General features: G+C 41.5%; 1 protein-coding gene across 10 annotated transcripts in view; it reads left to right on the top strand.

The window, feature by feature from the left end:
* DAB1 (DAB adaptor protein 1) overlaps positions 1-17,892 on the top strand; it is a 413,672-nt gene that overhangs the window by 1,280 nt on the left and 394,500 nt on the right. The window lies entirely within an intron of this gene.

Genomic DNA, 17,892 nt, shown 5'->3' with positions numbered 1-17,892 from the left:
TCTGAGCTAAATTCCTTTTTATGGCTGGAGAGGCTCTTGCACTGCAGTATTACAATACAGCCATATTAAAAAGGTCCTTGGAGCAAATAACCCTCTAATGCTGCAGCTATGTTTTCAGTGGACTTCAGTAGTTCTGTGGAAAGTGATTTTGTTTGATTTAAGGAATCTAAGCTGAATTGATTGTGCTTTTTAAATTCTGGTGTTAAACTGCTTGTAGACGTTCATGTGAGTGGTAAATCTAAACCCAAAATGTAAAGAAGCAAAGCTCCAAGGCTTTATTTGTGATGATTTTTTTTAGCAACAGGTTTTTCTGGTTTTTTGGTGGTTTTTTTTCCCTTTTCCTTCCTTCCTTCTCCCTTCAATTGGCAGAGAGGTGTCCAGCTTTAATGCCTTTCCTTACCCAAGCAGGGTGCAGTGGTAGATGATACCACCATCCTCCTCTGTGTATGGTTTACTCCATCTCTCGTGCTGCAAGGAATGAAGGCAAGTCAGACTAGAGATAAAAGGGAAAGGAGATTCCTGAGGTTGATGGTGTTGGCAAATTGATTGATCAAGGTTTGCTCTGAGGAACCCCACTAGGTTTCAGGTGGTTTCTCTGGGATGTCATGCTGAAAACACAGGTCAGCACCTATCCTTCAGTGATTTCACACCAAATTCTCTGGTGCGTGCTTGGCAGGTGTGAAAGGCACACATGGAAATAAGCTTCTTATGTCAATATTTGGTGCTAAAAGATTAATTTTGAGCAGAAGACAAGCAGTTTGATACTTCTCTTTAAACTACAGCTCTTCATTACTGGCTTTTGTTTGTTCTAGTAAACAAACATATAGCTCTTAAAATTGAATTAAGTGTATAAACTGCTTGAACCAGAGATGGGAGACAGACTAATAAATAAAGAATTAAGCTATTGTAGCACTGACTGGCTGATTACAGCTTTGGCCTGATCACTCAAGCAGTGCTCCAAGCAAGCTTTCCATGCCCAACACCCTTTTTTCTGGATTGGAGGATGGGAATGCTGGGGGTGACTGTGGGGTGATGTCTGCTTGACTGACAGACACTTATTGCAGAGTGGCACTGCTGCCCTGTAATTTTGCCTCTGTAATGATTTTCTCCAGAGAGCTGACAGAGAATTAAAATGTTTATGGTCAGGTTTTCAGAAGGGTTCCTCAAGATGCAGAGAGGAGGGTAGGGATGTCCATCCATTTTTAGATCTCACTAATCCCAAGCTTCTGTAGTTCCTGTGGTCATGCTCATTTTTCTTGATTGTCATGGCAGTGGCTGTTTCAGAGCACAGGAGTGGAAATGTTTCCACTCCACACTGGGTAATCCTGAAAAGAAATCAAAGTGGGAAGGAAGGAGTGGCTGAAAGAGACATCTTACTCCAGTCTTTTCTTCAGATTGTTTGTGAAACCAAGGCAATAGATAAACAGTTGTACACTTTTGAAATTCAATTTCAGTGGGAGGACTACACTTTCCACCCTGTGTTTGCTGTAAATGCCATATAATCTTGGCACTACTTATCATAAGGATGCAAACCTCAAAGTTCTCCAGCTCAAGCCCATTTCTCCACTGGATCAAAACCATGGGAGCAGAGGAGCCTGTGGTGGAGGAATGGTGTCATTTCCCATGTGGATGGCAGCTGTGTGCCACAAGAGCTGAGCTGGAGTCAAGGCTGGTACCCAGAATGGCAGCAGGTGAAAAAAATGTGTCAGTGATTTCTGGTGATCAGCTCTGCCCTTATCAAACTCATGTGTGATCAGGAACACACCCTGTGCTTCTTTAACCATCTGATGCTGACCTAAAAATCCCTTTGCATACCCATCTGTGCTCATCAGGTGGGCCTCAGCCATGCTGGTGCCTGGTATCCACCCTCTGAATTTCCTCACTCAATCCCATACCCTTCACTAGGCATGTTTGCTGCAGAAGCAGGATGCTCTTGGAGGTTTCCCATCCCCCTGTTCCATCCACACTTTGTCAAGGGAATTAAGCATGATGTTGCAGCCAGCCCAGTGTGGAGCTGATAAATAGTGACACCTCCTACAAGGGAAAAAGGAGGAGGGTTGGGATATTCAGGAGAAAATCCCAGGAGGGGTGTATTCCCTGTGCTCCCCATTTTTCTGGCTGCAGCCTGTCTACAATTGCTCTCCAGATTTTTAAGGACATCCTTCTGCTTTCAGAGCTCTAAAGAAGGAATAAGTGGTGTGTTTGTGGGTTTATGCTTAACCAGAGATGCAGGAGCAGGCTGGAAGCGAAAACAAGCCAATCTCAACACTGCTAAGAGCTCTTGGAAGTGGGAATGAGAAGTATTCTTTTGAGTAACCTGGATAGCAGGTGGAAATGACCCTATACACAGTGTCTATAAAACAGAATGTTGGATAAAATGGTCCTATTACAGGAAGTGCAGAGGGCAAAAAACCTAAGCAGTCTTGACAATCATTTTGGGATTGTTCTGCAAGAAAATCAAAGGCTTGTCAGTTTTTGCTTTTATGCACATAAATCACCTTTGCTCCTCCTGTTTCATAAAATGCAGTGGGTCAGGACTTTTCTTGCCTCTACACTATTGTGAGTATTTACAGTAGAATACATATAGCACACAACAGGAGATTCATATTTCACAGCACTTTCATTTTTCATCAGTATGCCAACTTAAAGAACCTCCAACTTCCCTTTAAAATAGCATGAAGATTTGCAAGCCAGTTATAAGAAATGAGAATGCATTCTGATATTCCTCTTTTATAAGCACAGATTGATGCATTCAACAGCCAACTCCTTTGATTCTTCCAACATTTAAACATGAGTGACTTAGTGAAAAAAAACCACCATATGAATATTTACTCCTGTTTTAATGTAGCAGAGCCCTACTGAAGTCAAAGCAAGTGCAGCTGGTTCCTCAGGCTGAGGATATGGCCCAGAAAAGGACTTTCCTAACTGGCAGGAGGCTGCTTTGGTACCATTCCTTACAGGGCAATATTTTAGGGAAAAAAACCAGAGAAAAAAAAATCCTACTAACATCAGAGGGATTTCTCATTTGTAAAGTTAAATGCTCCTCAGTGAGAGGTGAGGGGATTACTCCAGCTCAGAGAGTGTTTTCCCTGACTAATATATCCAAAATGTATGTTGGGATTGCCCAGCACTGATAATTCACACACCTCTGGAGTGGAATCCAGCAGCCATTCCAGGCTGGAAACATTATGCAGGAGGGGTTTAGGGAAGAGAAATGAAGAAAAACTAATCCAATTGAAACTGCAAGGGGAATTTAGGAAGCAGAATGCAATTATCCGAGTTGGATATTGGCCAGGACATGTTAGTTAACATTTTCACTCTTGTGGGGATTTTCATGGGATCTTTAATGACGATGAATGGTCAGGGCTCTATTTTACGTCTCATTTGAAAGCCTGAGCTTTCACTTCTTCATGAGGATGAAGTGAATGCTTTACCTTCCTTCACAGTGAGTTGCTTTAGTCAATCTGCTTTCCTCCCACAGGGTCAGGGCTCTCTGGGCACACCTGCCCGGCAATTCCACCTGGCCATGGGTTTTCCTCACCCTGAGCTGCTGAGTCAGAAGGAAATCCCAATTCTCAGCATTGCACATCAAAGCCCAATTCCAATTTAACAGGTCTTCATGTGGAGAAGATTCCCTACAGTTCAACTGGCCGTGGCATTGAATCACAGAATGGTTTGGGTTGGGAAGGATCCTAAAGATCAACTCATTCCAAAGTCCTGCCATGGGCATGATTCCCTCCTTCCCTAAGCACAGGCTGCCAGGTTTCTTCCCTGTTTTGTGAGGACTAATGGATGGAGGAATCATCTGTCAGTAGTAAATGTGATAAATCTTATTGAACCTGGCATTCCAGGAGAAAGGAGTTGATGCATAAAATATTTTCTTCTCTATAATCACGATTTTCCATTTAGTTATCTGAACTTGAATCGTTTCTGAAGCAAACAAGCAAACAGGCAGTTCTTCTCTGTAAAAATTCAGTGTCTGCTTACAAATGTGTGTTTATATTGGTGCTTTTTGGTATTCAGGCAAGGAAAACAGTAGGATGGCAGTTTGCTTCTCAGGGGGAGAAGGGCCTTCCTCTTCCTTTGGAGGTTCAGGGATGGCGTGTTTGGTATGATTCAGTCAAATATTGTTCTGGGAACTCAGAGGACTGCTCTGTATCCATTGAATTACCTTTTAATCTGTTTATCAACATGCTTGCAGACTATCTTAGAGGTCATGAGGCAGTGGCAGATGCTGGGAGATAAAATTAGATATGCATCCAGACTTTACTGTATAATTTTGTTAACAAAAAGAGCAATGTAGTAGTAGATATTCCCCCCCGCCCCTTTCTTTTTCTACTGGAAAACCTGTCCTAAGATTTTGTTTTCCTGCAAGATCCAGTATAGGTAGGCTGTGCTTCTAACCCACACATGCCTCTGATACTCATGTGCAACATAAATAATTGAAAGATAACAGGGTTAATACTCTCCTCATAGCAAAGATTTTTGTTTATATAGGAATTTCCCCAAAACTCTCATGGTAACATCAATGTCAATATTCTAAAATGCTCAAAATATTCATAATGTATCAAGTGATACATTTTGTATCCAAAGATTTTTCTTTCTACATTTTTGTGTCTTTGGGGACAGTTTAGGTTGTTTTATGGTCTGTAGAATGATGGGTAAAGCCAATATCTACATCCACTCGTCCTGAATTTCTGGTTAAAATTAAAGAGCTGAGCACTCTGACCTGCTGTGGTGCATTTCCTACAGAATTTGTGGGATTTCACAGGGGTGAGTGCTGAGGAGAGTCTCACCACTCTGCTACTGTCAGACTTGCTTTGACTTACAGGTGGATCTTAGTTGTGCTCATCCCCTCTCAGAATGTGAACCAAAAGCCCAGCTCTGAGCTTTTCAAGAATGTTCAGAACATGTGGAATGTAATGTTAAGGGTCAAAAGGAATCCTGATCATTGTCCAAAAGCCTCAGAGGAAACCACCTTTTTCTCTTATTTTAAAATAACAATGTCTTTAGTCCAAGGCTTCCTAGCTAGCTGTGCAAGGCTGGGTTTTGTCCCTCATAAACAAAGTGAATGTGCTTAGGGACCCCCCATGTAAATAAAGTGCCCATTCCATCTGCCTCTTGTAGCTTGACCCACAAAATCAGCACAAATATTTCCACTGCATGGAAGAATTGGATGAATGTATTATGTTGGCCAGGTGTAGAGCTGTGATCTGTGACATTTCATGCCTCATGTGGGCATTGTGCTGCCATGTGGCACAGTGGGCTGCATTAAAAGAGTCTTTGGGGATAAAGAGAGACAATATGGACAGAAGCTGTTGTTAGGCAAAATAAATTATAGAGTAGCTCATCCAGAGTGAGAAGGATTGGGAGTGATGTAGTTTCAAACATTGTTTTTTCAGTAATTGTGCTGTTTGAATTGTGACCTACTTTAATAACATTCTATCGTTTTTAATATTTCTTTATTCATTACATTTTATACACACTCAGGTGGTTTAATGCAAGCTGTGTGGAAATTACAATGAAGGTCAAGTGCTCTCTGTGAGGATAACTTATTACTGAAAATATTAACTGTTGTCATTACTGTTTTCCAACATGAAATTTTATTTGTCTGGTGAATGAAGATATGATGTTGGGCTTGTGTTAAAGTGTGTGATTACTGTCAGTAGACCAAAGTCCTTCCAGTCACAGTTTTGAGATGTGCATGATCCCTGAACAAGTGTCACTTTAAGTTGATTTATTTTTCCCTACACTCTTAAGCTGGTACAGCCCCTTATCAGAGACATCTTTGAGATTAGGATTGGTTTATATAGATTCAACTTTTAGAAGCCTTTAGTAAGCTGAGGCTAAACTGAGATTTGCAGCTTTACTTATTGAAATAACCATGCCTTCACTTGGCTTTGCAGCCCTTCAAATGAGCTTAAATTCATGCTTTAAATTATATTAGTTCAGTATTTTTCATGTGGAAAAGGCTTTGGCCCACTGGAGGTCTGTGTAGAGGTGGAGTAAAGCCTTAGTTAGGGCTGAGAGCAGGCTCTCCATGGCCAGTGCTGGGGTCAGTTAAATCACAGGTGCTCCACAGTGGTTTTCCATTAAAAAAGACCTTCCAACAGTTGCCCTGTGGTTAGTGGAGGTGTAATTGTGAATTTTCACTGAGAGTTTGGAAAAATGGGGTCAGGACATCACTTTCTCAAGTCATAATCCCACTTTGGTAGAGCAAATATATTGCTTTTCTCAGAGCCATGGCAATCCATGGGAGAAAAGGGAAGCCTTGGAGCATCCCTGCTGTCCTTACACAACCTAACATATGTGGGATACCAGTGCATAATTTATTACATATTATTGAAATAGAATCATTTTTGTAAAGGTCAGCTGTCCACAGTGTCTGAAGTGTTTCAGTTTTGATTATGCAGATTTGAGGTTCCTTTAGGAATCAAGTCTGAAATGGGCAGAATGAAGACAGAAGAGTTGCAGTGAATATTCACCCTTTTGGCTGTGGCAGCAGATCAGGGATTGAAGCTTTACCAGCTCTCTGATTGCATTATCAAAATTCCTGCCTGCTGGCTTGATGTGATGGACTTAGAGGTTTCCCTGGTCCAAGGCCAGGGACATCTCAATTTACAAGTCATGTGTATCTAATTTTCCTTCTGAGCTATGTCATTTGAGTTCTCTACAGTTGTGTCTTCTAAGTATATTCTGGAAGAAAAATAAAGTAGGTAGGTAAATTTTCTGGTCTGTTAAAGTTTCTGTACTGCTGTTCTGGATTTGGGTTGGACAGGTAAGTTAGGAAGGCAAGAACTGTTTTATAGAAACAAAACCAAGAGATTTTTAGCTGAATGTCTGTTTTCTGGGTGAAATCTCCACTAGACAAAGCTTTCATGTCAGCCCAGCATGAGAGAGGAACAGGAGAAGCTTAGTCCAGGAAAGAGAGGTCTTCTATAAAGACTTCTGATAAAGCCTTATTAAATCCTTCTGGAGAGCTGAATAAGGAATTGTCCTTTCCATTTAATGAAGTGAAGGGTGTCACACAGTGTGAGAGGCAGCAGACACAAGTAGGACACCTCACACAGGTGATATTCTGAGGAGAGCTCAGTGCCTTGAGATGTTGAGGGTACTAAAACCAAACAATCTCCTGGAAGAGTTTGTGGTGGAACTGAGGGCCCAGACTGGGGCTGACACTGCTTCTGCCATAGTTGTGCCAGGCTCACAGATGTGTTCTGGTGAATTATCTCAAGCTGTGGGTGCTCTTGGTGCCTGCCAGGGAGCCAAGGTTGCTGCACATGGAGCCAGCCTTACTCTGCCCCCAGCCAGAAGGGATTTCTTACATGGAGGTGAGAACTCAGCCAAAATCCAGTGTGGAGCAGTTCATCTCTCCCTGCTGTCACCCAGGTTCTCTTGAGTCAAAGCTGAGTGTGGGATACAGAAGAAGTTGCTTTTAAGAGACACACAGCAGTGTTGGAGGAGAGGTGTTATCTTCTAGCAAGGCACCCAGTGTTGCAAAGGTGTAGAAAACTGAATTGGTTGTGCAGGTGGTTTATTTTGCTGTAGTTTTAAGCAGTGACTTTGGTTTAAGGTCTGTTATTTCCCTTACTCAGTGTTAGGTGCTCTACCCTTGGTGTTTGACAGTGTAGTGATCTCTCTGCTGGAGCTGCTTTTTCTTATCCAGCACTTGTGTTGGACACTGTATCCATCTGCGCCCAGCTCTGAAGCTTGTGAAAAGACCCAGCAGAATTTTAAATGTATATATTAAAAAAACTAAAGAAGTTTAGAAACCATTAGATTCCATTTAGGTCATATTTGAAGCTTTGTTCCAATCTCACAGCATGGAAGCTCCATTTTTATTGGAAGTGGAGAACCTTGGGTAATTGCTTGACATGAGGAATTAGGGCTTAAAGAAGAACACTAAATATCATGAGACTTGTGATAAAATCTTAAGCACTGTATAAGCCACTGAGGGCTGTCAGGTTGTAATTAGGTTTGATCATTATCAGCTTGAGCCAGATTTGCACAGGTTGCTGAGACATGGAAGGTCATGTGCCCCATTACCAATTCCATGTGCAACTCAGAACCCTTCCCTGATGATGGTGAGCTGGGCTGACTGGGCATTTTCTTTATTTCCTTTCCACTTTTGCCTCTTTCCTTCACAGGTTGCTCAGGTTATCTCATGCCCAACCCCAGGCCACCAGGAATTCCTCCCCTGTGGAGAAGTGATCTGGGCTGAACATCACTCTTGTTCCTGTTTGCTCAATTCCTTCTAATTCTGGAGATTGAGGAAGCTGTTTTAATTCTAAATGGTTGTCTTTGAAATAGGTTGTGTTTCTGTGGAAATGCTTGTCTGTTTTGGTAACTTTTTGTAAGCAAATTTTGAAGAAATATAATATTAATCTTAATATTGAAGTAAGAATGTCACCTTATGTAGGGCCCTAGGGTGTGTTTCTTAGTGGTAGGACCTGGAATAGAGTTCATTAATAATTCCACTTATTGCAGACTCTGTTGCCTTCAGATTACCATTTCAAGTGCAAATACACAGTGGAGATTACACGTGGCAACATTTAAAAAGCAAAGTTCAGATGCTGTAATTGTGCAATGGAGTCATTTGGAATTATTTAATAAAAGAAGCATACAAAAAGGTTCCTCACTCTAATTTCATCAATAATGTATTTTGCATTTGGCTGGAGACATTTGGCTGGCAGCTTTTCTTTCAGGGTGCTGTGGAACAAAGCAGTAACCCACTGAGGTTTCCTCATTGGGGCTGCTAAGAGTGGCAAGGAGATCACAGAGCCCTGATTTCAAAAATACAAACTAGGGAATGGAGCAGCATTTCTTAGCTGTCAACAAATAGAAACAGAGATGGGAGAAATTGTGATCTCTGAAGGAAAATGGCATTTTCCACTGAAGCTGGTTAATTTGGTATGTATCCTGATTTATTTTCCCTGTTTACTGAGGAAGCAGTATGGACACACACACTCACTGCTGTGCCAAAGACTTTCACAGGGGCTCTTCCTCTTCTGCCAGGAAGATTTCTCTTCTAGCTGCAAACATAATATTTTACCTTGCAGATGTCAATGCTGGCTCTCTGGTTGTGCTCACCTTTGCTTCCCCAGCAGCTCCCACACCTGATTGTTCTCCCAGCCCTGCAGTTGCCTGGCTAACTCACTTTCTGCCTCATTTACTTCCCAATGACTGCTGCACACCATTCCCAAATTCAGGACCTGCCCAGCTTTGTGACTGGCTGCTCAGTTTGCTGCAGTGTTCAGTGACTTCTCTTGGGAAATGCTACAGCCATACATCTTTGGAATTGTGGAGCTGGGTTTTGTTACCTTCACCAGAAGAAGAGAATGAACACTGGGGAAAAAATATCCCACTGAGAGCACTGTGAGGAATTCCAGCTGGTGGATTCAGCAGGGTGGAGCTGGTGCCAGGGGTTGTGTGTGTTGGTACCTCACTGTGTGCTCTCCTAAGAAAAGCAGAAATTCCTGCTTACCTGATCCATCCTGGACATCTCTAACAAACACCAGGCCAAGCCACTTGTGCTGTTGGTACTTTGCACTTGAAGAAGTGAATGCCAAGGTTTTGGAGAGGTTTAAATATTTTTTCACTGAGAAAACACCTTTTGAGTAAACCTAAGGCAACTTAAGATCACTGTCTTGGAGATGTAAGCTCTTGTCAGCTTGGTGCTCCCAGAGAAACACATGTTAGGGTGTGAGCTGTGAGTGCTGCTCCCCATCAATTGTTTTTCTCTGTACAAAATGATATATTCAGTGCTTGGTGGCTCCCAAGGGAGAGTCTTGGAGTGATTCCCTTCTCACAGCTACGTCTGCACCTTTGTGGGCCCTCACTGCTCTGCTTGCTGACTCTTCTGTGGGAAGATGAACAAGAGTGAGTCTGAGGATTTTTAGTTTCTTTTGTTAAGATTCTGCTCAGTCTGAGCTGAGTCTTTTTTAATGGAAAGTTTTATGGACTGATTGTGGCTTTTTCCCATGTGGTTGTTTCTTCCATCATATTTAAGGTTCTTTTTGAAACCTTGTGTGGCTGCATCCAGATTCCATTGCAGTTCAGGGACAGCACTGTGACTGCCCACCTTGTGCACTGTCTTAACCAATAACCCTCTTTCATGTCTCTTATTGTTTTTATCAATTTCCCCACCTATTTTAAAGGTCTACATCTGATTACAAAATCTCAGTTTCTTAAATGCTGGGAAGTATTTTTGCTTTGAAGGTCTCTAAGTACTGTACTAACAGCACGGAACAAAAATCCTATATAAACTCAAGTAGGATTTCTATAGTTCCTTAGCTAACTGGGGCAATAAATAAAGTACAATTGGGGCAACTAATAAGGAAAAATAAGGGTTGAGATGTGGCATTCATGTGCTTTTCTGTATTCTATGGACATCTGATTTGTAATTGCCATGTTGGTTATTTTGTAGGTGGGATATTATTTTAGAGCTCAGCATTGGAGCAGGAGAGCTGCTTGTGATTCTGTTGGAGGATGGGAGAGACAACAGAATGAGGCAGAAATCTTATTTTTCTGGTGCTTTTCTCTTGGAGGAGGCTGAATCTGAGAGCCTTGGCACTGCTCCATAGCAGAGGAGCTTGCAGTGATGCTGCAGTTTTGTTGGTGCCACTGCAGACACAAAGGCTAAAACAAATCAAACTGAGCTGAGAGGAGCAGATGGGGCAAGTGAGAAGTTGGGAAATCATTCAAAGTGTTAGACACTGAGCAATTTCAATTTTCCTGAGACAAGTGGGTGCTGTGGCACAACATGGCTCCTTCTGACACTCAAAACACGTGAGACAATTTTGGAATAAAAGCTGCATCAGGTGTTCTGTTTCCAAATTTCCCTGCCTGAGGGGGAGAGTTTGCATTTGGCAAGGATAGCTGTAAGGGGGGGTGGGGTGGTGAAAACAAGATTATCATGAATCCTTTCAGGTGTTTTGTTGACTACTCTGAGCAGAGTGTGTGTAACAAATGAGCAAAGTTCCTCTGTTGGAGGCAAAAATGGAATTTATAGGCTTATCACAAGGCACTGGGGGTCAAAGAAATTGGACAGATACTTCCTTTTTTCTAGGAATGTTGTCTTGATTTTAATGTTCTCCTTGAAGGATACAATTTTCCCCCACAGCATGGGAATAAACAAAAGAATAAACCCCTGATAAATATAAATATAAATATAAATATAAATATAAATATAAATATAAATATAAATATAAATATAAATATAAATATAAATATAAATATAAATATAAATATAAATATAAATATATGTTGGAAATTTTGGCATTGTCAGTAATGAATCCACAGAAATTCCTTGGAATGTGTGACCTGTATCCCTCTGTAACATTCTTCTTCTGTTAAGATTCCCCTTTAAGGGGTTTGGTTTCCTTTAGAAGTGTGGAAATTAGATACAAAGAATTCTGGTCTCACCTGATAATTGGTGCCTAAACATGATTTTGCAGTATTTACTGTTTATAATAAAGAAATAGACTGTAGATAATTCCTGCTTTAAAAGCTGCAGGGCACAGAAAAGTTGGGTGTAGGAAAAATGTGTATGATAAGGCATAGTTCCAGCAGAAAGAAAAGGAACTTAAATAGCACTTGGATTTTTTCCATCCACCCTACAAAGAAGAAAATTGGTTTGCAGGAAATATAGGTCATGGCAGAGTTCTGGCATCTTGATGCTGCTGTTTTGTAAGTACACTGGATTGCTGGCAGCACAATTTGGGACTCCCATTAGAGCTGCTCTTTGCTGTCAGCCTTAAAGGCCATTTAATATCCCTTATCTGATCTAATGCACTCCTCACACAGACAAAGAAAATTTAAAAGATGCTGTGGGTTTGGGGGATTTCTGTTTGGGTGTGGGTTTTAAAATTTTTTTTCATTTTTTTTTTCTAAAGGAGTTACTGAAAGCCAATTTGGAGATTCTGCCTGTTGGTGCATTTAAGAGTCAGTGGCTTCAGTAAGAACCCAGGGTTCAAGAATGTTTCATGAATGAGGAGTTGAAGGGAGATACCTTTAAAGATCTATTTATTTTAATTTTTTGATATAAAGATGCAAAAATGAGCAAACAGAAAGGCCTATCAGTTGTGTGTATCTGATTGAAATGCATTGATTCTTATACAAAAATTATTATTGCATGCAGTTGCATGAACAAATGGAAAAGCTGGGTTTAGGACCCCTTGAAAATAATCTATTTCTGTTAGACATGCATATCATTTAGATATATTCTTGTCTACACAGTGTATAATTTTTCAGTGGCTCTTTCAGGGGTAATTGTGGAAGGCAAAATGTGCTATGTGAATATGGTACTTCAAATTGTTGAATGCTTCCATGAGAAAATATATGATTAGTCTGCAAATAATCTCTTCAAAGGCCCTATTTCAATTCTGAACTCTCAGATGGCTTGGGTAGTCTTTGCTCTTGCTTTGGAGGGATTGAGAATGTTAAAACCATTTACATGCATTGTCACAAAATAATTTTATGGGGTTGATCCTGCCTGACACGATGCTTCACACCATGATGGAAAAATTCATAAATGTTTTCTCCCTTTTGATGCTCAAGATGCACTTAAAAACACTCATTTCTCTAAGAGTTATTTTCTCTCTTTATATCCAATTCATGGATTATGGTCAAGTGTTCATTTTTATGGTATTTACAAGAAATCAGTAGAGCCAGCTTGCTCATAACACTCTCCCTCCACCCCCTGCCCAGATTCCTCCTCACAGCATCCTGGAACAAAGAGAGCTGAGATTCTGAGCCTTGCTCTGATCTGATTCAAAAATACATTTCCCTGTAGTAAATTTTTAAGAGTCTGAGTTGTCTGTGGTCAGAATCTAAGGTTATATCCTTTATAGTAAAGAAGGAGTGGTGGTTAATAAGTTTCTGAGCTGTCTAAAAATTTTAATTTAGGATGAAAGCGTTGTTTCCCAGGCATGAGGTGTGGGGAGACCAGCTGGCTGCAAGAGAGCTGTGTAGGATTCAGTCTGATCCTGCAGTTGCTTTAGGTGCTGGTTCTAGTGGCTTGGGTAACAGATTTGTTTTATTTGTGTTGTTTTGAGGCTTGGCCTCTGCTCTCCATGTGCTTGGGCAGCACAGGGTAAACACCAGTGCTGGTTTCTCCCCAGTGCTCCGTGCTGAGGGAAGGTTATGGGAAAGGTTGTGGTGAGAGAGCTCTGAGGAGCAGAGCATGTCACACATCATCACCCTGCAGAGGTGTGGAGATGACACGTTGATTCTGCTACTCAGCCCCCTCTGGGTGTCTGTGACCAGGTGATGACACTGATTTATCACAGAACTTCAGCTGCCTTTCACAAGTTCACAATAATTTATCAGCCTGTGCACCTAAGAGTGAGCAGTTCTTTTTGAACCTTGTTTTGTGTTCAGTGGAATTAATGATTTAAAAGTTGTGCCCACAATACATTAAATAGCTAAGCTGGTTTGGAAATTCAGATTTGATTCAAACCATTTGGTTGCCATACCAAACATAGCTGTGCTAAACAGTTCAATAATGTCCTGGTTTGAAAAGACAGGTGTCTGCTAAGGAAGGCAGGAGCCAGCTTTGAAATGGAAAATGTAAACCCCCTCTCTCCCAGCTACATTTTTGAACCTAAGACAAATAAATATTGGAATTTAATTTGTTGAGATGTACAAGAAAAGGAGCTCATTATCTGAGTTATTCCGCACTAGAATTAATGCAGCAGAACAACCTTTACTAAAACTTCACTGTGTCCCCTGTTTTCAGGTACTGGTTAGAAATACCTTATTCTGTTTGTCACCAGGGCTTTGTCCCCTGTGACAATGCAGGGATGTGGCTCTAGCAAGGAGAGGCTGCTGCTGGCAGTGGCCACTCCAGTTTGGCTCCTGATCCTTCCAGCTGTGTTCTGTGTGCTCTGAGCTCTCTGAGCTGCACACACCGAGCCCACCTGGGCTGTGCTGACCTTTCCAGGAGCCCTGGGCTGCCCTGGGGATGCCTCCCTGCCACCCCTCATCACCTGGGATTTTTGACAAGGTTGCATTTCAGTGCTTTTTGGAATTTTCCCCTGATCAGGCCTGCTTTTCTGGGATGAGGAGGAGCTGCTGTGGCTGCATGGAGTGTTGGTTTTGGGAATTTCTAACTCACAGAAAGGTGCCTGCAGCTCAGGATATGCACATTTTAAAATGGGTGTTTATGAATTTAAAATGTCTTTTTTTTTTCCTTGGTTGTTTTATTTTTGGATTTTTTTCCCCAAATAAGCCCTGTAATGAGTTGATCCTTTGACTCACCCACAGATAAGACAGTTCCAGTGAAAGAAGCTGTTTTATGGGATTCATTTTGGAAGCTATTCAGGGAAATTACTGTAGGCTTTTTGAGAAAATTAGTGAGAACGTGGAAGGACCACAGAAAGGTTTTTTTCCCTTAGGATTTTAAGTAGGATCTTATGAAGGGAAGGAAAAAACCCAACCCCAAATTCTAATGAAAGAATTTTTTAAATAACAAAATTATGCAAACTCTGGGTTTGGATGTGGGTAAGTTCTTAGCTGTTCCTCCTAGTGGAAGTTTTATTTTAAATTAGTTAAATTAGTTAAGTTAGTTTATTTTAAATTAGCTTTTAGAAGGGAAAGGAAATTACATAATCAGTGCTCCAAATGTGTGTGTATATATGGGTGTGTGTGTGTATCCCCTTTGCAAGATGTTAAAGAATTTGGATTTGGGATGATGCTAAAAAATGAATGTACAACTTGTAGGAGTGAAATGATCAAGGCAACGACTCTGTAGGGCTGTGGGAACCCCAGGGGCTCAGCTCATGATGAATAAAATCAGCTGGATTCACCTGAAGTGAAGTTTTTATCCTGGAGGAAAAAAAAAAGAAGTGAATCAAATCTCTGGGTCTTTCACAGGGACTTTTAAATGTTTTGAATTGGAGAGGGGCATTTCTTGGTGCTTGAATTAGGGTAATGTTTTGTGGGTATACATATATATGATCCAGGGCATGGAGAACTGGGGAAACTACACATGGATTTCTGCTGAACAAAATGATGTCTTTGACTCTTTCTGACACAGGTTATTAAAGGAAGAAGTCAGATGGTTGGAATAACTTAATCTAATTCTTGTAAATGTGAGCCACACGTGGAGTGTGTGATGCTGAACTGCAGCGAGGGGAATAGAGAAGCAGGTGCTGCTGTGGAGCATCCCAGCAGCATCCCATGGAACTTTACACTAAATACCAAATAACTTGGAAATGTGCCTCCTCTATGCATGGGGCTAATTGATTTCTGAGCCACTTGCTCTGGAGGCTTGTTTGTATTTAAGGTACTCTTTGGAATGCCTCTCTCTGCACTATTCCTTTGTGCAGAACAGACATCAAGGACCTTCAGGTCAGACAGCAGCCATGCTGAAGCCATTCCAGGAATTTTTTGGCACACTTTCACATCAAAGGACAGAATTGTGCCTGTGCTTCTTGCATAGTCTGGGGTGTATTAAGCCCAAGACCATCTTCTTGTGAATACTTCTGTAAATATATTTTTAAATATTGTTCTTGTGGGGTGTAAGCAGTGTCATGGGTGTGGACAGGTCTGTGTGGCTTCACCATCTCCATCAGTGCAGGTGTGTTGGGTGGGTGTCAGTGCTGCTGTTTCCTCATTGGATTCTCATAAGGGAGTTCAAGGATGCTCTGTGAGAAACTCCCTTCTACTCTGCATCCTTCTCCTTCAGTGTGATGCCTTCAGCATCCCAAACTCTGCTTGAACCCCTTCCTGCTTCTGGGTGACACAAATATCTGTGTGGCATGTGGGCTTTCTCCTCCCCTCCTCTAGCCTCTTCTCCCTAGTATTATTCTCAGGGTGGGAATAGCACATTAACCTATTTAAAAATAACAACAACAAAAAATAAACCCAAACAAAGAAATCCCCACCTTGAATGACTGAATTTGTCACAATAATTAAGCATGGTAGCTACAGCTCTGGATGAGTTTCACCTGCTAAGAGCTACTGCAGTCAGCACCATATGGTGGCCTTTTTTTTCCCCTTTTTAATAGACTTAGAACAGCAATTTGTTTCACCCGTGAGCCAGCACCACAGCATGCATTGCTTAACAGAAACAACCTAAGACTGGTGAGCTTTTCATTTTAAGTTTCAAGGAGCATTTAGCTGAGCTTCAGAGCCTGCTTTTTCTGGCACTGCCTCTTTGCATTGTAACTCTTTGATGTATAAAATTAAAGGGCTAAAGGACAGAAGGGCTTGATTTTTCTGACCAGAGAATCCTCAGTCTTAATGTTTGTAAATAATCTCCTAATATTTACCTGGCTCTTCAATTTATTTCCAAGCTCTCACCAATGTCTGTGTGTCACCCTGAGACTGTGGAAAGAAAATTATTGAAGATATGGAAAATATTATTTTATTTGATGGGTGGACTAGAAGTGTTTAGTTATGGGTGTGTCTGTGCTGTGAAACAGGGCCTGGTGCAGGATCCCTGATCCTCTTCCAAAACACAGAACAATGTTACAGCACTGAGGGCCTTATCCCTAACGGTGCCACAAGGATGTGGCAGTGCTGCTTTAGCCTGTTTTTTCCCCAGATGACCAGAGGTACCCAGATTTTTAACCACTTGCTGCCCTGTGCCCCATAAGCTAACAAATGCAAACCCACAAGTTCAGTACCCTCTTGTCTTAAAGCTTTGGTTTTTTGATTGACAGACACAATGAATACAAAAAGAAGTTTTTTTTTTTTTTTTGCATATTTTTAGGCTTCCTTAAAACTTGGGCAAGTCATGCAGTACCTTATTATCCTGGAATGACATTTCCAGAATGGAACAAAGACCTGGTAGCAGAGCAAGCTGACCTGCAATGCACAGGACTTGTGTTTAATTCCCCTTCCACACCATTCTGGGGGAATTGTTTAGGTTAGGGAGGCAGCAGGATTCCCTGGCTGGAAAGACCATGAGAATACCCCTGGGTGTCACATCCTGAGCTTAGGAGGCTGTGAATAACCCATCCCAGACCCTGCCACCTCCCCAGTCCATGAGGGTCATGCTGAGCCCTCATTCAGATGCAGGAGCTGTGGTCCTGATGTCTTCCATCCTTCCTCCCTGTCCCCTAATTGCTCCTGGGATCTTGCAGCTTGTGATGGCCTTCTAATTCTGGATCAATACTCAGGTTGCTTTTGTTATTTGCTGGTGTTGATAACCTGACTCTGCAAGTCACTCACCTGGTGATAACCGAGCCCTCTGCTTAATTAGGAATATCTGCTTAAAAATGAGATAGGTATCTGGGGGAAATGCAGGTTACAAATGGTTCCAATTAAAACTCATGTAGCAGATTTCCCACATCTGTCCTATTGTGTATCTTTCTTCCCTTCTTGGAAGGCTGAGGATGCAACATTTCTAGAGGGTACAGGTGTTCTGTTCAGAGTTCAAGATCATCTGCAGTGAGATGAGTTTGAACTGTCACACCCCAGCCTTGTTCCTGTCTTGCATCCTTGTGTACTTTGACTGTGATAAAATGGACTTTTAATTTCACAAAGCTTTAAAAACAACAGGGAATGCTGTGTGGTTTTTCTTTGTAAATTACCCAGCTTATCTGCAAATAAGGTGTGATTTTTTTTTTTTTTTTTTTGTGGACAATGCCCCATTTATCCCTCTAGACCCTCCAAAATGTGGGACTTTCCAATCCCAAAAGCAAACTTCTCTTTAATTTTGCACCAAGAGTACTTGCTCTGCATAGGAGAGATTTTAATCTGATTTTTTGATTGGATTTGGATAGAAAGAGTCATTCCTTGGAGTTCTCTAATGAGATGGGAGAAAGGGGAGCTTAGGGAGGGTACTGCATTGCCCAGGAGCTTTTTGTTCTTCACAGTCTTTTAACTTCATGTGCCTTTGCCACTTTCTCGTGCTCAAGTAATGTTCAAATGGGTTTAGTTTGC

The sequence above is a fragment of the Agelaius tricolor genome, unplaced genomic scaffold, assembly GCF_023055355.1.
Source record: "Agelaius tricolor isolate 1412-34295 unplaced genomic scaffold, bAgeTri1.0.p SCAF_11, whole genome shotgun sequence".
Lineage (NCBI taxonomy): Eukaryota > Metazoa > Chordata > Aves > Passeriformes > Icteridae > Agelaius > Agelaius tricolor.
The sequence above is the reverse complement of the archived record's forward strand: the minus strand, read 5'-3'. Positions and strand labels throughout refer to the sequence as shown.